Genomic DNA, 23,763 nt, shown 5'->3' on the forward strand with positions numbered 1-23,763 from the left:
AAAAACGTCTGAGTGAATCCAGGAAGAGGGGAGAGGGAGAGGGGTAGGACGTTTGGGTGCTGTGCACAGGCTGTGAGGATTAAAAACGTCTGAGTGAATCCAGGAAGAGGGAAGAGGCAGAGGGGTTGGAAGTCTGTGCGTTTGCACAGGCTTTGAGATTTAAAAACGTCTGAGTGAATCCAGGAAGAGAGAAGTGACAGAGGAGCTGGACGTTTGGGTGCTGTGCACAGGCTCTGAGTATTAAAAACGTCTGAGTGAATCCAGGAAGAGGGAAGAGGCAGAGTGGCTGGAAGTGTGTGCGTTTGCACAGGCTGTAAAGTTTTAAAAACGTCTGAGTGAATCCAGGAAGAGGGAAGAGGCAGAGGGGCTGGAAGTGTTTGTGTGTGCACAGTCTGTGAGTCTTAAAAAAGTCTGAGTGAATCCAGGAAGAGGGAAGAGGCAGAGGGGCTGGAAGTGTGTGTGTGTGCACAGTCTGTGAGTCTTAAAAAAGTCTGAGTGAATCCAGGAAGAGGGAAAAGGCAGAGGGGCTGGAAGTGTCTGTGTGTGCACAGTCTGTGAGTCTTAAAAAAGTCTGAGTGAATCCAGGAAGAGGGAAGAGGCAGAGGGGTTGGAAGTGTGTACGTGTGCACAGTATGTGAGTATTAAAAAAGTGTGATTGAATCCAGGAAGAGGGAAGAGGCAGAGGGGCTGGAAGTGTGTACGTGTGCACAGTATGTGAGTCTTAAAAAAGTGTGAGTGAATCCAGGAAGAGGGAAGAGGCAGAGGTGCTGGAAGTGTGTACGTGTGCACAGTATGTGAGTCTTAAAAAAGTCTGAGTGAATCCAGGAAGAGGGAAGAGGCAGAGGGGCTGGAAGTGTGTACGTGTGCACAGTATGTGAGTCTTTAAAAAGTGTGAGTGAATCCAGGAAGAGGGGAGAGGGGCTTGTAGTGTGTGCGTGTGCACATTGTGTGAGTTTTAAAATCGTCTCATTGAATCCAGGAAGAGGGGAGAGGCAGAGGGGCTGGAAGTGTGTGCGTGTGCAAAGTCTGTGAGTTTTAAAAACGTCTGAGTGAATCCAGGAAGAAGGGAGAGGGCGAGGGGCTGGACGTTTGGGTGCTGTGCACAGTCTGTGAGTTTTAAAAATGTCTCATTGAATCCAGGAAGAGGGGAGAGGCAGAGGGGCTGGAAGTGTGTGCGTGTGCACAGTCTGTGAGTTTTCAAAACATCTGAGTGAATCCAGGAAGAGTGAACAGGCAGAATGGCTGGAAGTGTGTACGTGTGCACAGTCTGTGAGTCTTAAAAAAGTCTGAGCGAATCCAGGAAGAGGGAAGAGGCAGAGGGGCTGGAAGTGTGGGTGCTGTGCACAGGCTGTGAGCATTAAAAACGTCTGAGTGAATCCAGGAAGAGGGAAGAGGCAGAGTGGCTGGAAGTGTGTCCGTCTGTACAGGCTGTAAAGTTTTAAAAACGTATGAGTAAATCCAGGAAGAGGGGAGAGGTAGAGGGGCTGGAAGTGTGTACGTGTGCACAGTCTGTGAGTCTTAAAAAAGTCTGAGTGAATCCAGGAAGACGGAAGAGGCAGAGTGGTTGGAAGTGTGTACGTGTGCACAGGCTGTAAAGTTTGAAAAACGTCTGACTGAATTCAGGTAGAGGTAAGAGAAAGAGGGGCTGGACGTGTGGGTGCTGTGCACAGGCTGTGAGCATTAAAAACGTCTGAGTGAATCCAGGAAGAGGGAAGAGGCAGAGGGGCTGGACGTGTGGGTGCTGTGCACAGGCTGAGAGTATTAAAAACGTCTCACTAAATCCAGGAAGAGGGGAGAGGAAGAGGGGCTGGAAGTGTGTACGTGTGCACAGGCTGTAAAGTTTGAAAAACGTCTGACTGAATTCAGGTTGAGGGAAGAGACAGAGGGGCTGGAACTGTGGGTGCTGTGCACAGGCTGTGAGTTTTAAAAACATCTGAGTGAATCCAGGAAGAGGGGAGAGGGAGAGGGGCTGGAAGTGTGTGCGTGTGCACAGTCTGTGAGTTTTAAAAACGTCTGAGTGAATCCAGGAAGAGGGAAGAGGCAGAGGGGCTGGAAGTGTGTATGTGTGGACGTGTGGGTGCTGTGCACAGGCTGTGAGCATTTAAAATGTCTGAGTGAATCCAGGAAGAGGGAAGAGGCAGAGGGGCTGGAAGTGTGTGCCTTTGCACAGGCTGTGAGTTTTAAAAACGTCTGAGTGAATCCAGGAAGAGAAAAGTGACAGAGTGGCTGGACGTGTGGGTGCTGTGAACAGGCTGTGAGTATTAAAAACGTCTGAGTAAATCCAGGAAGAGGGGAGAGGAAGAGGGGCTGGAAGTGTGTGCGTGTGCACAGTCTGTGAGTTTTAAAAACGTCTGAGTGAATCCAGGAAGATGGAAGAGGCAGAGTGGTTGGAAGTGTGTACGTGTGCACAGGCTGTAAAGTTTGAAAAACGTCTGACTGAATTCAGGTAGAGGGAAGAGAAAGAGGGGCTGGACGTGTGGGTGCTGTGCACAGGCTGTGAGCATTAAAAACGTCTGAGTGAATCCAGGAAGAGGGAAGAGGCAGAGGGGCTGGAAGTGTGTGCGTTTGCACAAGCTGTGAGTTTTAAGAACGTCTGAGTGAATCCAGGAAGAGAGAAGTGACAGAGTGGCTGGACGTGTGGGTGCTGTGCACAGGCTGAGAGTATTAAAAACATCTGAGTGAATCCAGGAAGAGGGAAGAGGCAGAGGGGCTGGAAGTGTGTACGTGTGCAAAGTATGTGAGTCTTAAAAAAGTCTGAGTGAATCCAGGAAGAGGGAAGAGGCAGAGGGGCTGGAAGTGTGTACGTGTGCACAGTATGTGAGTCTTAAAAAAGTCTGAGTGAATCCAGGAAGAGGGAAGAGGCAGAGGGGCTGGAAGTGTGTACGTGTGCACAGTATGTGAGTCTTAAAAAAGTGTGAGTGAATCCAGGAAGAGGGAAGAGGCAGAGGGGCTGGAAGTGTGTACGTGTGCACAGTATGTGAGTCTTAAAAAAGTCTGAGTGAATCCAGGAAGAGGGAAGAGGCAGAGGGGCTGGAAGTGTGTACGTGTGCACAGTATGTGAGTCTTAAAAAAGTGTGAGTGAATCCAGGAAGAGGGGAGAGGGGCTTCTAGTGTGTCCGTGTGCACATTGTGTGAGTTTTAAAATCGTCTCATTGAATCCAGGAAGAGGGGAGAGGCAGAGGGGCTGGAAGTGTGTGCGTGTGCAAAGTCTGTGAGTTTTAAAAACGTCTGAGTGAATCCAGGAAGAAGGGAGATGGCGAGGGGCTGGACGTTTGGGTGCTGTGCACAGTCTGTGAGTTTTAAAAATGTCTCATTGAATCCAGGAAGAGGGAAGAGGCAGAGTGGCTGGAAGTGTGTCCGTCTGTACAGGCTGTAAAGTTTTAAAAACGTCTGAGTAAATCCAGGAAGAGGGGAGAGGCAGAGGGGCTGGAAGTGTGTGCGTGTGCACAGTCTGTGAGTTTTAAAAACATCTGAGTGAATCCAGGAAGAGTGAAGAGGCAGAATGGCTGGAAGTGTGTACGTGTGCACAGTCTGTGAGTCTTAAAAAAGTCTGAGCGAATCCAGGAAGAGGGAAGAGGCAGAGGGGCTGGAAGTGTGTGCATGTGCACAGTCTGTGAGTTTTAAAAAGTCGGAGTGAATCCAGGAAGAGGGAAGAGGCAGAGTGGTTGGAAGTGTGTACGTGTGCACAGGCTGTAAAGTTTGAAAAACTTCTGACTGAATTCAGGTAGAGGGAAGAGAAAGAGCGGCTGGACGTGTGGGTGCTGTACACAGGCTGTGAGCATTAAAAACATCTGAGTGAATCCAGGAAGAGGGAAGAGGCAGAGGGGCTGGAAGTGTGTGCGTTTGCACAAGCTGTGAGTTTTAAAAACGTCTGAGTGAATCCAGGAAGAGAGAAGTGACAGAGTGGCTGGACGTGTGGGTGCTGTGCACAGGCTGAGAGTATTAAAAACGTCTCACTAAATCCAGGAAGAGGGGACAGGAAGAGGGGCTGGAAGTGTGTACGTGTGCACAGGCTGTAAAGTTTGAAAAACGTCTGACTGAATTCAGGTTGAGGGAAGAGACAGAGGGGCTGGAACTGTGGGTGCTGTGCACAGGCTGTGAGTTTTAAAAACATCTCAGTGAATCCAGGAAGAGGGGAGAGGGAGAGGGGCTGGAAGTGTGTGCGTTTGCACAGTCTGTGAGTTTTAAAAACGTCTGAGTGAATCCAGGAAGATGGGAGAGGGAGGGGTCTGGAAGTGTGTGCGTGTGCACAGTCTGTGAGTATTAAAAACGTCTGAGTAAACCCAGGAAGAGGAGAGAGGAAGAGGGGCTGGAAGTGTGTGCGTGTGCACATTCTGTGAGTTTTAAAAACGTCTCATTGAATACAGGAAGAGGGAAGAGGCAGAGGGGCTGGAAGTGTGTGCGTGTGCACATTCTGTGAGTTTTAAAATCGTCTCATTGAATCCAGGAAGAGGGAAGAGGCAGAGTGGCTGGACGTTTGTGCGTGTGCACAGTCTGTGAGTATTAAAAACGTCTGAGTAAATCCAGGAAGAGGGGAGAGGAAGAGGGGCTGGAAGTGTGTGCGTGTGCACAGTCTGTGAGATTTAAAAACGTCTGAGTGAATCCAGGAAGAGGGGAGAGGGAGAGGGGTAGGACGTTTGGGTGCTGTGCACAGGCTGTGAGGATTAAAAACGTCTGAGTGAATCCAGGAAGAGGGAAGAGGCAGAGGGGTTGGAAGTCTGTGCGTTTGCACAGGCTTTGAGATTTAAAAACGTCTGAGTGAATCCAGGAAGAGAGAAGTGACAGAGGAGCTGGACGTTTGGGTGCTGTGCACAGGCTCTGAGTATTAAAAACGTCTGAGTGAATCCAGGAAGAGGGAAGAGGCAGAGTGGCTGGAAGTGTGTGCGTTTGCACAGGCTGTAAAGTTTTAAAAACGTCTGAGTGAATCCAGGAAGAGGGAAGAGGCAGAGGGGCTGGAAGTGTTTGTGTGTGTACAGTCTGTGAGTTTTAAAAACATCTAAGTGAATCCAGGAAGAGTGAAGAGGCAGAATGGCTGGAAGTGTGTACGTGTGCACAGTCTGTGAGTCTTAAAAACGTCTGAGTAAATCCAGGAAGAGGGGAGAGGAAGAGGGGCTGGAAGTGTGTGCGTGTGCACAGTCTGTGAGTTTTAAAAACGTCTGAGTGAATCCAGGAAGATGGAAGAGGCAGAGGGGCTGGAAGTGTGTGCGTTTGCACAGTCTGTGAGTTTTAAAAACGTCTGAGTGAATCCAGGAAGATGGGAGAGGGAGGGGTCTGGAAGTGTGTGCGTGTGCACAGTCTGTGAGTATTAAAAACGTCTGAGTAAACCCAGGAAGAGGAGAGAGGAAGAGGGGCTGGAAGTGTGTGCGTGTGCACATTCTGTGAGTTTTAAAAACGTCTCATTGAATACAGGAAGAGGGAAGAGGCAGAGGGGCTGGAAGTGTGTGCGTGTGCACATTCTGTGAGTTTTAAAATCGTCTCATTGAATCCAGGAAGAGGGAAGAGGCAGAGTGGCTGGACGTTTGTGCGTGTGCACAGTCTGTGAGTATTAAAAACGTCTGAGTAAATCCAGGAAGAGGGGAGAGGAAGAGGGGCTGGAAGTGTGTGCGTGTGCACAGTCTGTGAGATTTAAAAACGTCTGAGTGAATCCAGGAAGAGGGGAGAGGGAGAGGGGTAGGACGTTTGGGTGCTGTGCACAGGCTGTGAGGATTAAAAACGTCTGAGTGAATCCAGGAAGAGGGAAGAGGCAGAGGGGTTGGAAGTCTGTGCGTTTGCACAGGCTTTGAGATTTAAAAACGTCTGAGTGAATCCAGGAAGAGAGAAGTGACAGAGGAGCTGGACGTTTGGGTGCTGTGCACAGGCTCTGAGTATTAAAAACGTCTGAGTGAATCCAGGAAGAGGGAAGAGGCAGAGTGGCTGGAAGTGTGTGCGTTTGCACAGGCTGTAAATTTTTAAAAACGTCTGAGTGAATCCAGGAAGAGGGAAGAGGCAGAGGGGCTGGAAGTGTTTGTGTGTGCACAGTCTGTGAGTCTTAAAAAAGTCTGAGTGAATCCAGGAAGAGGGAAGAGGCAGAGGGGCTGGAAGTGTGTGTGTGTGCACAGTCTGTGAGTCTTAAAAAAGTCTGAGTGAATCCAGGAAGAGGGAAGAGGCAGAGGGGCTGGAAGTGTCTGTGTGTGCACAGTCTGTGAGTCTTAAAAAAGTCTGAGTGAATCCAGGAAGAGGGAAGAGGCAGAGGGGTTGGAAGTGTGTACGTGTGCACAGTATGTGAGTATTAAAAAAGTGTGATTGAATCCAGGAAGAGGGAAGAGGCAGAGGGGCTGGAAGTGTGTACGTGTGCACAGTATGTGAGTCTTAAAAAAGTGTGAGTGAATCCAGGAAGAGGGAAGAGGCAGAGGTGCTGGAAGTGTGTACGTGTGCACAGTATGTGAGTCTTAAAAAAGTCTGAGTGAATCCAGGAAGAGGGAAGAGGCAGAGGGGCTGGAAGTGTGTACGTGTGCACAGTATGTGAGTCTTTAAAAAGTGTGAGTGAATCCAGGAAGAGGGGAGAGGGGCTTGTAGTGTGTGCGTGTGCACATTGTGTGAGTTTTAAAATCGTCTCATTGAATCCAGGAAGAGGGGAGAGGCAGAGGGGCTGGAAGTGTGTGCGTGTGCAAAGTCTGTGAGTTTTAAAAACGTCTGAGTGAATCCAGGAAGAAGGGAGAGGGCGAGGGGCTGGACGTTTGGGTGCTGTGCACAGTCTGTGAGTTTTAAAAATGTCTCATTGAATCCAGGAAGAGGGGAGAGGCAGAGGGGCTGGAAGTGTGTGCGTGTGCACAGTGTGTGAGTTTTCAAAACATCTGAGTGAATCCAGGAAGAGTGAACAGGCAGAATGGCTGGAAGTGTGTACGTGTGCACAGTCTGTGAGTCTTAAAAAAGTCTGAGCGAATCCAGGAAGAGGGAAGAGGCAGAGGGGCTGGAAGTGTGGGTGCTGTGCACAGGCTGTGAGCATTAAAAACGTCTGAGTGAATCCAGGAAGAGGGAAGAGGTAGAGTGGCTGGAAGTGTGTCCGTCTGTACAGGCTGTAAAGTTTTAAAAACGTATGAGTAAATCCAGGAAGAGGGGAGAGGTAGAGGGGCTGGAAGTGTGTACGTGTGCACAGTCTGTGAGTCTTAAAAAAGTCTGAGTGAATCCAGGAAGACGGAAGAGGCAGAGTGGTTGGAAGTGTGTACGTGTGCACAGGCTGTAAAGTTTGAAAAACGTCTGACTGAATTCAGGTAGAGGTAAGAGAAAGAGGGGCTGGACGTGTGGGTGCTGTGCACAGGCTGTGAGCATTAAAAACGTCTGAGTGAATCCAGGAAGAGGGAAGAGGCAGAGGGGCTGGACGTGTGGGTGCTGTGCACAGGCTGAGAGTATTAAAAACGTCTCACTAAATCCAGGAAGAGGGGAGAGGAAGAGGGGCTGGAAGTGTGTACGTGTGCACAGGCTGTAAAGTTTGAAAAACGTCTGACTGAATTCAGGTTGAGGGAAGAGACAGAGGGGCTGGAACTGTGGGTGCTGTGCACAGGCTGTGAGTTTTAAAAACATCTGAGTGAATCCAGGAAGAGGGGAGAGGGAGAGGGGCTGGAAGTGTGTGCGTGTGCACAGTCTGTGAGTTTTAAAAACGTCTGAGTGAATCCAGGAAGAGGGAAGAGGCAGAGGGGCTGGAAGTGTGTATGTGTGGACGTGTGGGTGCTGTGCACAGGCTGTGAGCATTTAAAATGTCTGAGTGAATCCAGGAAGAGGGAAGAGGCAGAGGGGCTGGAAGTGTGTGCCTTTGCACAGGCTGTGAGTTTTAAAAACGTCTGAGTGAATCCAGGAAGAGAAAAGTGACAGAGTGGCTGGACGTGTGGGTGCTGTGAACAGGCTGTGAGTATTAAAAACGTCTGAGTAAATCCAGGAAGAGGGGAGAGGAAGAGGGGCTGGAAGTGTGTGCGTGTGCACAGTCTGTGAGTTTTAAAAACGTCTGAGTGAATCCAGGAAGATGGAAGAGGCAGAGTGGTTGGAAGTGTGTACGTGTGCACAGGCTGTAAAGTTTGAAAAACGTCTGACTGAATTCAGGTAGAGGGAAGAGAAAGAGGGGCTGGACGTGTGGGTGCTGTGCACAGGCTGTGAGCATTAAAAACGTCTGAGTGAATCCAGGAAGAGGGAAGAGGCAGAGGGGCTGGAAGTGTGTGCGTTTGCACAAGCTGTGAGTTTTAAGAACGTCTGAGTGAATCCAGGAAGAGAGAAGTGACAGAGTGGCTGGACGTGTGGGTGCTGTGCACAGGCTGAGAGTATTAAAAACATCTGAGTGAATCCAGGAAGAGGGAAGAGGCAGAGGGGCTGGAAGTGTGTACGTGTGCACAGTATGTGAGTCTTAAAAAAGTCTGAGTGAATCCAGGAAGAGGGAAGAGGCAGAGGGGCTGGAAGTGTGTACGTGTGCACAGTATGTGAGTCTTAAAAAAGTCTGAGTGAATCCAGGAAGAGGGAAGAGGCAGAGGGGCTGGAAGTGTGTACGTGTGCACAGTATGTGAGTCTTAAAAAAGTGTGAGTGAATCCAGGAAGAGGGAAGAGGCAGAGGGGCTGGAAGTGTGTACGTGTGCACAGTATGTGAGTCTTAAAAAAGTCTGAGTGAATCCAGGAAAAGGGAAGAGGCAGAGGGGCTGGAAGTGTGTACGTGTGCACAGTATGTGAGTCTTAAAAAAGTGTGAGTGAATCCAGGAAGAGGGGAGAGGGGCTTCTAGTGTGTCCGTGTGCACATTGTGTGAGTTTTAAAATCGTCTCATTGAATCCAGGAAGAGGGGAGAGGCAGAGGGGCTGGAAGTGTGTGCGTGTGCAAAGTCTGTGAGTTTTAAAAACGTCTGAGTGAATCCAGGAAGAAGGGAGATGGCGAGGGGCTGGACGTTTGGGTGCTGTGCACAGTCTGTGAGTTTTAAAAATGTCTCATTGAATCCAGGAAGAGGGAAGAGGCAGAGTGGCTGGAAGTGTGTCCGTCTGTACAGGCTGTAAAGTTTTAAAAACGTCTGAGTAAATCCAGGAAGAGGGGAGAGGCAGAGGGGCTGGAAGTGTGTGCGTGTGCACAGTCTGTGAGTTTTAAAAACATCTGAGTGAATCCAGGAAGAGTGAAGAGGCAGAATGGCTGGAAGTGTGTACGTGTGCACAGTCTGTGAGTCTTAAAAAAGTCTGAGCGAATCCAGGAAGAGGGAAGAGGCAGAGGGGCTGGAAGTGTGTGCATGTGCACAGTCTGTGAGTTTTAAAAAGTCGGAGTGAATCCAGGAAGAGGGAAGAGGCAGAGTGGTTGGAAGTGTGTACGTGTGCACAGGCTGTAAAGTTTGAAAAACTTCTGACTGAATTCAGGTAGAGGGAAGAGAAAGAGCGGCTGGACGTGTGGGTGCTGTACACAGGCTGTGAGCATTAAAAACATCTGAGTGAATCCAGGAAGAGGGAAGAGGCAGAGGGGCTGGAAGTGTGTGCGTTTGCACAAGCTGTGAGTTTTAAAAACGTCTGAGTGAATCCAGGAAGAGAGAAGTGACAGAGTGGCTGGACGTGTGGGTGCTGTGCACAGGCTGAGAGTATTAAAAACGTCTCACTAAATCCAGGAAGAGGGGACAGGAAGAGGGGCTGGAAGTGTGTACGTGTGCACAGGCTGTAAAGTTTGAAAAACGTCTGACTGAATTCAGGTTGAGGGAAGAGACAGAGGGGCTGGAACTGTGGGTGCTGTGCACAGGCTGTGAGTTTTAAAAACATCTCAGTGAATCCAGGAAGAGGGGAGAGGGAGAGGGGCTGGAAGTGTGTACATGTGGACGTGTGGGTGCTGTGCACAGGCTGTGAGCATTTAAAACGTCTGAGTGAATCCAGGAAGAGGGAAGAGGCAGAGGGGCTGGAAGTGTGTGCGTTTGCACAGTCTGTGAGTTTTAAAAACGTCTGAGTGAATCCAGGAAGATGGGAGAGGGAGGGGTCTGGAAGTGTGTGCGTGTGCACAGTCTGTGAGTATTAAAAACGTCTGAGTAAACCCAGGAAGAGGAGAGAGGAAGAGGGGCTGGAAGTGTGTGCGTGTGCACATTCTGTGAGTTTTAAAAACGTCTCATTGAATACAGGAAGAGGGAAGAGGCAGAGGGGCTGGAAGTGTGTGCGTGTGCACATTCTGTGAGTTTTAAAATCGTCTCATTGAATCCAGGAAGAGGGAAGAGGCAGAGTGGCTGGACGTTTGTGCGTGTGCACAGTCTGTGAGTATTAAAAACGTCTGAGTAAATCCAGGAAGAGGGGAGAGGAAGAGGGGCTGGAAGTGTGTGCGTGTGCACAGTCTGTGAGATTTAAAAACGTCTGAGTGAATCCAGGAAGAGGGGAGAGGGAGAGGGGTAGGACGTTTGGGTGCTGTGCACAGGCTGTGAGGATTAAAAACGTCTGTGTGAATCCAGGAAGAGGGAAGAGGCAGAGGGGTTGGAAGTCTGTGCGTTTGCACAGGCTTTGAGATTTAAAAACGTCTGAGTGAATCCAGGAAGAGAGAAGTGACAGAGGAGCTGGACGTTTGGGTGCTGTGCACAGGCTCTGAGTATTAAAAACGTCTGAGTGAATCCAGGAAGAGGGAAGAGGCAGAGTGGCTGGAAGTGTGTGCGTTTGCACAGGCTGTAAAGTTTTAAAAACGTCTGAGTGAATCCAGGAAGAGGGAAGAGGCAGAGGGGCTGGAAGTGTTTGTGTGTGTACAGTCTGTGAGTTTTAAAAACATCTAAGTGAATCCAGGAAGAGTGAAGAGGCAGAATGGCTGGAAGTGTGTACGTGTGCACAGTCTGTGAGTCTTAAAAACGTCTGAGTAAATCCAGGAAGAGGGGAGAGGAAGAGGGGATGGAAGTGTGTGCGTGTGCACAGTCTGTGAGTTTTAAAAACGTCTGAGTGAATCCAGGAAGATGGAAGAGGCAGAGGGGCTGGAAGTGTGTGCGTTTGCACAGTCTGTGAGTTTTAAAAACGTCTGAGTGAATCCAGGAAGATGGGAGAGGGAGGGGTCTGGAAGTGTGTGCGTGTGCACAGTCTGTGAGTATTAAAAACGTCTGAGTAAACCCAGGAAGAGGAGAGAGGAAGAGGGGCTGGAAGTGTGTGCGTGTGCACATTCTGTGAGTTTTAAAAACGTCTCATTGAATACAGGAAGAGGGAAGAGGCAGAGGGGCTGGAAGTGTGTGCGTGTGCACATTCTGTGAGTTTTAAAATCGTCTCATTGAATCCAGGAAGAGGGAAGAGGCAGAGTGGCTGGACGTTTGTGCGTGTGCACAGTCTGTGAGTATTAAAAACGTCTGAGTAAATCCAGGAAGAGGGGAGAGGAAGAGGGGCTGGAAGTGTGTGCGTGTGCACAGTCTGTGAGATTTAAAAACGTCTGAGTGAATCCAGGAAGAGGGGAGAGGGAGAGGGGTAGGACGTTTGGGTGCTGTGCACAGGCTGTGAGGATTAAAAACGTCTGAGTGAATCCAGGAAGAGGGAAGAGGCAGAGGGGTTGGAAGTCTGTGCGTTTGCACAGGCTTTGAGATTTAAAAACGTCTGAGTGAATCCAGGAAGAGAGAAGTGACAGAGGAGCTGGACGTTTGGGTGCTGTGCACAGGCTCTGAGTATTAAAAACGTCTGAGTGAATCCAGGAAGAGGGAAGAGGCAGAGGGGCTGGAAGTGTTTGTGTGTGCACAGTCTGTGAGTCTTAAAAAAGTCTGAGTGAATCCAGGAAGAGGGAAGAGGCAGAGGGGCTGGAAGTGTGTGTGTGTGCACAGTCTGTGAGTCTTAAAAAAGTCTGAGTGAATCCAGGAAGAGGGAAGAGGCAGAGGGGCTGGAAGTGTCTGTGTGTGCACAGTCTGTGAGTCTTAAAAAAGTCTGAGTGAATCCAGGAAGAGGGAAGAGGCAGAGGGGTTGGAAGTGTGTACGTGTGCACAGTATGTGAGTATTAAAAAAGTGTGATTGAATCCAGGAAGAGGGAAGAGGCAGAGGGGCTGGAAGTGTGTACGTGTGCACAGTATGTGAGTCTTAAAAAAGTGTGAGTGAATCCAGGAAGAGGGAAGAGGCAGAGGTGCTGGAAGTGTGTACGTGTGCACAGTATGTGAGTCTTAAAAAAGTCTGAGTGAATCCAGGAAGAGGGAAGAGGCAGAGGGGCTGGAAGTGTGTACGTGTGCACAGTATGTGAGTCTTTAAAAAGTGTGAGTGAATCCAGGAAGAGGGGAGAGGGGCTTGTAGTGTGTGCGTGTGCACATTGTGTGAGTTTTAAAATCGTCTCATTGAATCCAGGAAGAGGGGAGAGGCAGAGGGGCTGGAAGTGTGTGCGTGTGCAAAGTCTGTGAGTTTTAAAAACGTCTGAGTGAATCCAGGAAGAAGGGAGAGGGCGAGGGGCTGGACGTTTGGGTGCTGTGCACAGTCTGTGAGTTTTAAAAATGTCTCATTGAATCCAGGAAGAGGGGAGAGGCAGAGGGGCTGGAAGTGTGTGCGTGTGCACAGTCTGTGAGTTTTCAAAACATCTGAGTGAATCCAGGAAGAGTGAACAGGCAGAATGGCTGGAAGTGTGTACGTGTGCACAGTCTGTGAGTCTTAAAAAAGTCTGAGCGAATCCAGGAAGAGGGAAGAGGCAGAGGGGCTGGAAGTGTGGGTGCTGTGCACAGGCTGTGAGCATTAAAAACGTCTGAGTGAATCCAGGAAGAGGGAAGAGGCAGAGTGGCTGGAAGTGTGTCCGTCTGTACAGGCTGTAAAGTTTTAAAAACGTATGAGTAAATCCAGGAAGAGGGGAGAGGTAGAGGGGCTGGAAGTGTGTACGTGTGCACAGTCTGTGAGTCTTAAAAAAGTCTGAGTGAATCCAGGAAGACGGAAGAGGCAGAGTGGTTGGAAGTGTGTACGTGTGCACAGGCTGTAAAGTTTGAAAAACGTCTGACTGAATTCAGGTAGAGGTAAGAGAAAGAGGGGCTGGACGTGTGGGTGCTGTGCACAGGCTGTGAGCATTAAAAACGTCTGAGTGAATCCAGGAAGAGGGAAGAGGCAGAGGGGCTGGACGTGTGGGTGCTGTGCACAGGCTGAGAGTATTAAAAACGTCTCACTAAATCCAGGAAGAGGGGAGAGGAAGAGGGGCTGGAAGTGTGTACGTGTGCACAGGCTGTAAAGTTTGAAAAACGTCTGACTGAATTCAGGTTGAGGGAAGAGACAGAGGGGCTGGAACTGTGGGTGCTGTGCACAGGCTGTGAGTTTTAAAAACATCTGAGTGAATCCAGGAAGAGGGGAGAGGGAGAGGGGCTGGAAGTGTGTGCGTGTGCACAGTCTGTGAGTTTTAAAAACGTCTGAGTGAATCCAGGAAGAGGGAAGAGGCAGAGGGGCTGGAAGTGTGTATGTGTGGACGTGTGGGTGCTGTGCACAGGCTGTGAGCATTTAAAATGTCTGAGTGAATCCAGGAAGAGGGAAGAGGCAGAGGGGCTGGAAGTGTGTGCCTTTGCACAGGCTGTGAGTTTTAAAAACGTCTGAGTGAATCCAGGAAGAGAAAAGTGACAGAGTGGCTGGACGTGTGGGTGCTGTGAACAGGCTGTGAGTATTAAAAACGTCTGAGTAAATCCAGGAAGAGGGGAGAGGAAGAGGGGCTGGAAGTGTGTGCGTGTGCACAGTCTGTGAGTTTTAAAAACGTCTGAGTGAATCCAGGAAGATGGAAGAGGCAGAGTGGTTGGAAGTGTGTACGTGTGCACAGGCTGTAAAGTTTGAAAAACGTCTGACTGAATTCAGGTAGAGGGAAGAGAAAGAGGGGCTGGACGTGTGGGTGCTGTGCACAGGCTGTGAGCATTAAAAACGTCTGAGTGAATCCAGGAAGAGGGAAGAGGCAGAGGGGCTGGAAGTGTGTGCGTTTGCACAAGCTGTGAGTTTTAAGAACGTCTGAGTGAATCCAGGAAGAGAGAAGTGACAGAGTGGCTGGACGTGTGGGTGCTGTGCACAGGCTGAGAGTATTAAAAACATCTGAGTGAATCCAGGAAGAGGGAAGAGGCAGAGGGGCTGGAAGTGTGTACGTGTGCACAGTATGTGAGTCTTAAAAAAGTCTGAGTGAATCCAGGAAGAGGGAAGAGGCAGAGGGGCTGGAAGTGTGTACGTGTGCACAGTATGTGAGTCTTAAAAAAGTGTGAGTGAATCCAGGAAGAGGGAAGAGGCAGAGGGGCTGGAAGTGTGTACGTGTGCACAGTATGTGAGTCTTAAAAAAGTGTGAGTGAATCCAGGAAGAGGGAAGAGGCAGAGGGGCTGGAAGTGTGTACGTGTGCACAGTATGTGAGTCTTAAAAAAGTCTGAGTGAATCCAGGAAGAGGGAAGAGGCAGAGGGGCTGGAAGTGTGTACGTGTGCACAGTATGTGAGTCTTAAAAAAGTGTGAGTGAATCCAGGAAGAGGGGAGAGGGGCTTCTAGTGTGTCCGTGTGCACATTGTGTGAGTTTTAAAATCGTCTCATTGAATCCAGGAAGAGGGGAGAGGCAGAGGGGCTGGAAGTGTGTGCGTGTGCAAAGTCTGTGAGTTTTAAAAACGTCTGAGTGAATCCAGGAAGAAGGGAGATGGCGAGGGGCTGGACGTTTGGGTGCTGTGCACAGTCTGTGAGTTTTAAAAATGTCTCATTGAATCCAGGAAGAGGGAAGAGGCAGAGTGGCTGGAAGTGTGTCCGTCTGTACAGGCTGTAAAGTTTTAAAAACGTCTGAGTAAATCCAGGAAGAGGGGAGAGGCAGAGGGGCTGGAAGTGTGTCCGTGTGCACAGTCTGTGAGTTTTAAAAACATCTGAGTGAATCCAGGAAGAGTGAAGAGGCAGAGGGGCTGGAAGTGTGTACGTGTGCACAGTATGTGAGTCTTAAAAAAGTCTGAGTGAATCCAGGAAGAGGGAAGAGGCAGAGGGGCTGGAAGTGTGTACGTGTGCACAGTATGTGAGTCTTAAAAAAGTGTGAGTGAATCCAGGAAGAGGGGAGAGGGGCTTCTAGTGTGTCCGTGTGCACATTGTGTGAGTTTTAAAATCGTCTCATTGAATCCAGGAAGAGGGGAGAGGCAGAGGGGCTGGAAGTGTGTGCGTGTGCAAAGTCTGTGAGTTTTAAAAACGTCTGAGTGAATCCAGGAAGAAGGGAGATGGCGAGGGGCTGGACGTTTGGGTGCTGTGCAGAGTCTGTGAGTTTTAAAAATGTCTCATTGAATCCAGGAAGAGGGAAGAGGCAGAGTGGCTGGAAGTGTGTCCGTCTGTACAGGCTGTAAAGTTTTAAAAACGTCTGAGTAAATCCAGGAAGAGGGGAGAGGCAGAGGGGCTGGAAGTGTGTGCGTGTGCACAGTCTGTGAGTTTTAAAAACATCTGAGTGAATCCAGGAAGAGTGAAGAGGCAGAATGGCTGGAAGTGTGTACGTGTGCACAGTCTGTGAGTCTTAAAAACGTCTGAGTAAATCCAGGAAGAGGGGAGAGGAAGAGGGGCTGGAAGTGTGTGCGTGTGCACAGTCTGTGAGTTTTAAAAACGTCTGAGTGAATCCAGGAAGATGGAAGAGGCAGAGGGGCTGGAAGTGTGTGCGTTTGCACAGTCTGTGAGTTTTAAAAACGTCTGAGTGATTCCAGGAAGATGGGAGAGGGAGGGGTCTGGAAGTGTGTGCGTGTGCACAGTCTGTGAGTATTAAAAACGTCTGAGTAAACCCAGGAAGAGGAGAGAGGAAGAGGGGCTGGAAGTGTGTGCGTGTGCACATTCTGTGAGTTTTAAAAACGTCTCATTGAATACAGGAAGAGGGAAGAGGCAGAGGGGCTGGAAGTGTGTGCGTGTGCACATTCTGTGAGTTTTAAAAAAGTCTGAGCGAATCCAGGAAGAGGGAAGAGGCAGAGGGGCTGGAAGTGTGTGCATGTGCACAGTCTGTGAGTTTTAAAAAGTCGGAGTGAATCCAGGAAGAGGGAAGAGGCAGAGTGGTTGGAAGTGTGTACGTGTGCACAGGCTGTAAAGTTTGAAAAACTTCTGACTGAATTCAGGTAGACGGAAGAGAAAGAGCGGCTGGACGTGTGGGTGCTGTACACAGGCTGTGAGCATTAAAAACGTCTGAGTGAATCCAGGAAGAGGGAAGAGGCAGAGGGGCTGGAAGTGTGTGCGTTTGCACAAGCTGTGAGTTTTAAAAACGTCTGAGTGAATCCAGGAAGAGAGAAGTGACAGAGTGGCTGGACGTGTGGGTGCTGTGCACAGGCTGAGAGTATTAAAAACGTCTCACTAAATCCAGGAAGAGGGGACAGGAAGAGGGGCTGGAAGTGTGTACGTGTGCACAGGCTGTAAAGTTTGAAAAACGTCTGACTGAATTCAGGTTGAGGGAAGAGACAGAGGGGCTGGAACTGTGGGTGCTGTGCACAGGCTGTGAGTTTTAAAAACATCTCAGTGAATCCAGGAAGAGGGGAGAGGGAGAGGGGCTGGAAGTGTGTGCGTGTGCACAGTCTGTGAGTTTTAAAAACGTCTGAGTGAATCCAGGAAGAGGGAAGAGGCAGAGGGGCTGGAAGTGTGTACATGTGGACGTGTGGGTGCTGTGCACAGGCTGTGAGCATTTAAAACGTCTGAGTGAATCCAGGAAGAGGGAAGAGGCAGAGGGGCTGGAAGTGTGTGCGTTTGCACAGTCTGTGAGTTTTAAAAACGTCTGAGTGAATCCAGGAAGATGGGAGAGGGAGGGGTCTGGAAGTGTGTGCGTGTGCACAGTCTGTGAGTATTAAAAACGTCTGAGTAAACCCAGGAAGAGGAGAGAGGAAGAGGGGCTGGAAGTGTGTGCGTGTGCACATTCTGTGAGTTTTAAAATCGTCTCATTGAATCCAGGAAGAGGGAAGAGGCAGAGTGGCTGGACGTTTGTGCGTGTGCACAGTCTGTGAGTATTAAAAACGTCTGAGTAAATCCAGGAAGAGGGGAGAGGAAGAGGGGCTGGAAGTGTGTGCGTGTGCACAGTCTGTGAGATTTAAAAACGTCTGAGTGAATCCAGGAAGAGGGGAGAGGGAGAGGGGTAGGACGTTTGGGTGCTGTGCACAGGCTGTGAGGATTAAAAACGTCTGAGTGAATCCAGGAAGAGGGAAGAGGCAGAGGGGTTGGAAGTCTGTGCGTTTGCACAGGCTTTGAGATTTAAAAACGTCTGAGTGAATCCAGGAAGAGAGAAGTGACAGAGGAGCTGGACGTGTGGGTGCTGTGCACAGGCTGTGAGCATTTAAAACGTCTGAGTGAATCCAGGAAGAGGGAAGAGGCAGAGGGGCTGGAAGTGTGTGCGTTTGCACAGGCTGTGAGTTTTAAAAACATCTGAGTGAATCCAGGAAGAGTGAAGTGACAGAGTGGCTGGACGTGTGGGTGCTGTGCACAGGCTGTGAGTATTAAAAATGTCTGAGTAAATCCAGGAAGAGGGGAGAGGAAGAGGGGCTGGAAGTGTGTGCGTGTGCACAGTCTGTGAGTTTTAAAAACGTCTGAGTGAATCAAGGAAGAGGGGAGAGGGAGAGGGGATGGACGTTTGGGTGCTGTGCACAGTCTGTGAGTATTTAAAAAGTCTGAGTGAATCCAGGAAGAGGGAAGAGGCAGAGTGGCTGGAGGTGTGTGCGTGTGCACAGACTGTGAGTATTAAAAAAGTCTGAGTGAATCAAGGAAGAGGAGAGAGGCAGAGGGGCTGGAAGTGTGTGTGTGTGCACAATCTGTGATTTTTAAAAACAACTGAGTGAATCCAGGAAGAGGGAAGAGACAGAGGGGCTGGAGGTTTGGGTGCTGTGCACAGGCTCTGAGTATTAAAAACGTCTGAGTGAATCCAGGAAGAGTGAAGAGGCATAGTGGCTGGAAGTGTGTACGTGTGCACAGTATGTGAGTCTTTAAAAAGTCTGAGTGAATCCAGGAAGAGGGAAGAGGTAGAGGGGCTGGAAGTGTGTACGTGTGCACAGTCTGTGAGTATTAAAAAAGTCTGAGTGAATCCAGGAAGACGGAAGAGGCAGAGTGGTTGGAAGTGTGTACGTGTGCACAGGCTGTAAAGTTTGAAAAACGTCTGACTGAATTCAGGTAGAGGGAAGAGACAGAGGGGCTGGAACTGTGGGTGCTGTGCACAGGCTGTGAGTTTTAAAAACATCTGAGTGAATCCAGGAAGAGGGGAGAGGGAGAGGGGCTGGAAGTGTGTCCGTCTGCACAGTCTGTGAGTTTTAAAAACGTCTGAGTGAATCCAGGAAGAGGGAAGAGGCAGAGGGGCTGGAAGTGTGTACGTGTGGACGTGTGGGTGCTGTGCACAGGCTGTGAGCATTTAAAACGTCTGAGTGAATCCAGGAAGAGGGAAGAGGCAGAGGGGCTGGAAGTGTGTGCGTTTGCACAGGCTGTGAGTTTTAAAAACGTCTGAGTGAATCCAGGAAAAGAGAAGTGACAGAGAGGCTGGACGTTTGGGTGCTGTGCACAGGCTGTGAGTATTAAAAACGTCTGAGTAAATCCAGGAAGAGGGGAGAGGAAGAGGGGCTGGAAGTGTGTGCGTGTGCACAGTCTGTGAGTCTTTAAAAAGTCTGAGTAAATCCAGGAAGAGGGGAGAGGCAGAGGGGCTGGAAGTGTGTGCGTGTGCACAGTCTGTGAGTTTTAAAAACATCTGAGTGAATCCAGGAAGAGTGAAGAGGCAGAATGGCTGGAAGTGTGTACGTGTGCACAGTCTGTGAGTCTTAAAAAAGTCTGAGCGAATCCAGGAAGAGGGAAGAGGCAGAGGGGCTGGAAGTGTGTGCGTGTGCACAGTCTGTGAGTTATAAAAGTCTGAGTGAATCCAGGAAGAGGGAAGAGGCAGAGTGGTTGGAAGTGTGTACGTGTGCACAGGCTGTAAAGTTTGAAAAACTTCTGACTGAATTCAGGTAGAGGGAAGAGAAAGAGGGGCTGGACGTGTGGGTGCTGTACACAGGCTGTGAGCATTAAAAACATCTGAGTGAATCCAGGAAGAGGGAAGAGGCAGAGGGGCTGGAAGTGTGTGCGTTTGCACAAGCTGTGAGTTTTAAAAACATCTGAGTGAATCCAGGAAGAGAGAAGTGACAGAGTGGCTGGACGTGTGGGTGCTGTGCACAGGCTGAGAGTATTAAAAACGTCTCACTAAATCCAGGAAGAGGGGACAGGAAGAGGGGCTGGAAGTGTGTACGTGTGCACAGGCTGTAAAGTTTGAAAAACGTCTGACTGAATTCAGGTTGAGGGAAGAGACAGAGGGGCTGGAACTTTGGGTGCTGTGCACAGGCTGTGAGTTTTAAAAACATCTCAGTGAATCCAGGAAGAGGGGAGAGGGAGAGGGGCTGGAAGTGTGTGCGTGTGCACAGTCTGTGAGTTTTAAAAACGTCTGAGTGAATCTAGGAAGAGGGAAGAGGCAGAGGGGCTGGAAGTGTGTACGTGTGGACGTGTGGGTGCTGTGCACAGGCTGTGAGCTTTTAAAACGTCTGAGTGAATCCAGGAAGAGGGAAGAGGCAGAGTGGCTGGACGTGTGGGTGCTGTGCACAGGCTGTGAGTATTAAAAATGTCTGAGTAAATCCAGGAAGAGGGGAGAGGAAGAGGGGCTGGAAGTGTGTGTGTGTGCACAGTCTGTGATTTTTAAAAACAACTGAGTGAATCCAGGAAGAGGGAAGAGACAGAGGGGCTGGAGGTTTGGGTGCTGTGCACAGGGTCTGAGTATTAAAAACGTCTGAGTGAATCCAGGAAGAGTGAAGAGGCATAGTGGCTGGAAGTGTGTACGTGTGCACGGTATGTGAGTCTTTAAAAAGTCTGAGTGAATCCAGGAAGAGGGAAGAGGTAGAGGGGCTGGAAGTGTGTACGTGTGCACAGTCTGTGAGTATTAAAAAAGTCTGAGTGAATCCAGGACGACGGAAGAGGCAGAGTGGTTGGAAGTGTGTACGTGTGCACAGGCTGTAAAGTTTGAAAAACGTCTGACTGAATTCAGGTAGAGGGAAGAGACAGAGCGGCTGGACCTGTGGGTGCTGTGCACAGGCTGTGAGCATTAAAAACGTCTGAGTGAATCCAGGAAGAGGGAAGAGGCATAGTGGCTGGAAGTGTGTACGTGTGCACAGTATGTGAGTCTTTAAAAAGTCTGAGTGAATCCAGGAAGAGGGAAGAGGTAGAGGGGCTGGAAGTGTGTACGTGGGCACAGTCTGTGAGTCTTAAAAAAGTCTGAGTGAATCCAGGAAGACGGAAGAGGCAGAGTGGTTGGAAGTGTGTACGTGTGCACAGGCTGTAAAGTTTGAAAAACGTCTGACTGAATTCAGGTAGAGGGAAGAGAAAGAGGGGCTGGACGTGTGCGTGCTGTTCACAGGCTGTGAGCATTAAAAACGTCTGAGTGAATCCAGGAAGAGGGAAGAGGCAGAGGGGCTGGAAGTGTGTGCGTTTGCACAAGCTGTGAGTTTTAAAAACGTCTGAGTGAATCCAGGAAGAGAGAAGTGACAGAGTGGCTGGACGTGTGGGTGCTGTGCACATGCTGAGAGTATTAAAAACGTCTGAGTAAATCCAGGAAGAGGGGAGAGGAAGAGGGGCTGGAGGTGTGTTCGTGTGCACAGTCTGTAAGTTTTAAAAACGTCTGAGTGAATCCAGGAAGAGGGAAGAGGCAGAGTGGCTGGAAGTGTGTGCGTTTGCACAGGCTGTAAAGTTTTAAAAACGTCTGAATGAATTCAGGTTGAGGAAAGAGACAGAGGGGCTGGAACTGTGGGTGCTGTGCACAGGCTGTGAGTTTTAAAAACATCTGAGTGAATCCAGGAAGAGGGGAGAGGGAGAGGGGCTGGAAGTGTGTGCGTGTGCACAGTCTGTGAGTTTTAAAAACGTCTGAGTGAATCCAGGAAGAGGGAAGAGGCAGCGGGGCTGGAAGTGTGTACGTGTGGACGTGTGGGTGCTGTGCACAGGCTGTGAGCATTTAAAACGTCTGAGTGAATCCAGGAAGAGAGAAGTGACAGAGTGGCTGGACGTGTGGGTGCTGTGCACAGGCTGTGAGTATTAAAAACGTCTGAGTAAATCCAGGAAGAGGGGAGAGGAAGAGGGGCTGGAAGTGTGTCCGTGTGCACAGTCTGTGATTTTTAAAAACAACTGAGTGAATCCAGGAAGAGGGAAGAGACAGAGGGGCTGGAGGTTTGGGTGCTGTGCACAGGCTCTGAGTATTAAAAACGTCTGAGTGAATCCAGGAAGAGTGAAGAGGCATAGTGGCTGGAAGTGTGTACGTGTGCACAGTATGTGAGTCTTTAAAAAGTCTGAGTGAATCCAGGAAGAGGGAAGAGGTAGAGGGGCTGGAAGTGTGTACGTGTGCACAGTCTGTGAGTATAAAAAAAGTCTGAGTGAATCCAGGAAGACGGAAGAGGCAGAGTGGTTGGAAGTGTGTACGTGTGCACAGGCTGTAAAGTTTGAAAAAAGTCTGACTGAATTCAGGTAGAGGGAAGAGACAGAGGGGCTGGACGTGTGGGTGCTGTGCACAGGCTGTGAGCATTAAAAACGTCTGAGTGAATCCAGGAAGAGGGAAGAGGCAGAGGGGCTGGACGTTTGGGTGCTGTGCACAGGCTGTGAGTATTAAAAACGTCTCAGTTAATCCAGGAAGAGTGAAGAGGCAGAATAGCTGGAAGTGTGTGCATGTGCACACTCTGGGAGTTTTAAAAACGTCTGAGTGAATCCAGGAAGAGGGGAGAGGGAGAGGGGCTGGAAGTGTGTACGTGTGCACATGCTGTAAAGTTTGAAAAACGTCTGAGTGAATCCAGTAAGAGAGAAGTGACAGAGTGGCTGGACGTGTGGGTGCTGTGCACAGGCTGTGAGTATTAAAAACGTCTGAGTAAATCCAGGAAGAGGGGAGAGGAAGAGGGGCTGGAAGTGTGTGCGTGTGCACAGTCTGTGAGTTTTAAAAACGTCTGAGTGAATCCAGGAAGAGGGAAGAGGCAGAGCGGCTGGAAGTGTGTACGTGTGCACAGTATGTGAGTCTTAAAAAAGGGTGAGTGAATCCAGGAAGAGGGGAGAGGGGCTTGTAGTGTGTGCGTGTGCACATTGTGTGAGTTTTAAAATCGTCTCATTGAATCCAGGAAGAGGGGAAGAGGAGAGGGGCTGGAAGTGTGTGTGTGTGCACAGTCTGTGAGTTTTAAAAACGTCTGAGTGAATCCAGGAAGAGGGAAGAGGCAGAGTGGCTGGAAGTGTGTGCGTTTGCACAGGCTGTAAAGTTTTAAAAACGTCTGAATGAATTCAGGTTGAGGAAAGAGACAGAGGGGCTGGAACTGTGGGTGCTGTGCACAGGCTGTGAGTTTTAAAAACATCTGAGTGAATCCAGGAAGAGGGGAGAGGGAGAGGGGCTGGAAGTGTGTGCGTGTGCACAGTCTGTGAGTTTTAAAAACGTCTGAGTGAATCCAGGAAGAGGGAAGAGGCAGAGGGGCTGGAAGTGTGTACGTGTGGACGTGTGGGTGCTGTGCACAGGCTGTGAGCATTAAAAACGTCTGAGTGAATCCAGGAAGAGTGAAGAGGCATAGTGGCTGGAAGTGTGTACGTGTGCACAGTATGTGAGTCTTTAAAAAGTCTGAGTAAATCCAGGAAGAGGGAAGAGGTAGAGGGGCTGGAAGTGTGTACGTGTGCACAGTCTGTGAGTATAAAAAAAGTCTGAGTGAATCCAGGAAGACGGAAGAGGCAGAGTGGTTGGAAGTGTGTACGTGTGCACAGGCTGTAAAGTTTGAAAAACGTCTGACTGAATTCAGGTAGAGGGAAGAGAAAGAGGGGCTGGACGTGTGGGTGCTGTGCACAGGCTGTGAGCATTAAAAACGTCTGAGTGAATCCAGGAAGAGGGAAGAGGCAGAGGGGCTGGACGTTTGGGTGCTGTGCACAGGCTGTGAGTATTAAAAACGTCTGAGTTAATCCAGGAAGAGTGAAGAGGCAGAATAGCTGGAAGTGTGTGCATGTGCACACTCTGGGAGTTTTAAAAACGTCTGAGTGAATCCAGGAAGAGGGGAGAGGGAGAGGGGCTGGAAGTGTGTACGTGTGCACAGGCTGTAAAGTTTGAAAAACGTCTGAGTGAATCCAGTAAGAGAGAAGTGACAGAGTGGCTGGACATGTGGGTGCTGTGCACAGGCTGTGAGTATTAAAAACGTCTGAGTAAATCCAGGAAGAGGGGAGAGGAAGAGGGGCTGGAAGTGTGTGCGTGTGCACAGTCTGTGAGTTTTAAAAACGTCTGAGTGAATCCAGGAAGAGGGAAGAGGGGCTTGTAGTGTGTGCGTTTGCACAGTCTGTGAGTTTTAAAAACGTCTGAGTGAATCCAGGAAGAGGGAAGAGGCAGAGCGGCTGGACCTGTGTGCGTGTGCACAGGCTGTGAGTCTTAAAAAAGTGTGAGTGAATCCAGGAAGAGGGAAGAGGCAGAGGGGCTGGAAGTGTGTACGTGTGCACAGTATGTGAGTCTTAAAAAAGTGTGAGTGAATCCAGGAAGAGGGAAGAGGCAGAGGGGCTGGAAGTGTGTACGTGTGCACAGTATGTGAGTCTTAAAAAAGTCTGAGTGAATCCAGGAAGAGGGAAGAGGCAGAGGGGCTGGAAGTGTGTACGTGTGCACAGTCTGTGAGTCTTAAAAAAGTGTGAGTGAATCCAGGAAGAGGGGAGAGGCAGAGTGGTTGGAAGTGTGTACGTGTGCACAGGCTGTAAAGTTTGAAAAACGTCTGACTGAATTCAGGTAGAGGGAAGAGAAAGAGGGGCTGGACGTGTGCGTGCTGTACACAGGCTGTGAGCATTAAAAACGTCTGAGTGAATCCAGGAAGAGGGAAGAGGCAGAGTGGCTGGAAGTGTGTGCGTGTGTACAGGCTGTAAAGTTTTAAAAACGTCTGAGTAAATCCAGGAAGAGGGGAGAGGCAGAGGG

The sequence above is a fragment of the Natrix helvetica genome (assembly GCF_964273705.1).
Source record: "Natrix helvetica genome assembly, chromosome: W".
Classification (NCBI taxonomy): domain Eukaryota; kingdom Metazoa; phylum Chordata; class Lepidosauria; order Squamata; family Natricidae; genus Natrix; species Natrix helvetica.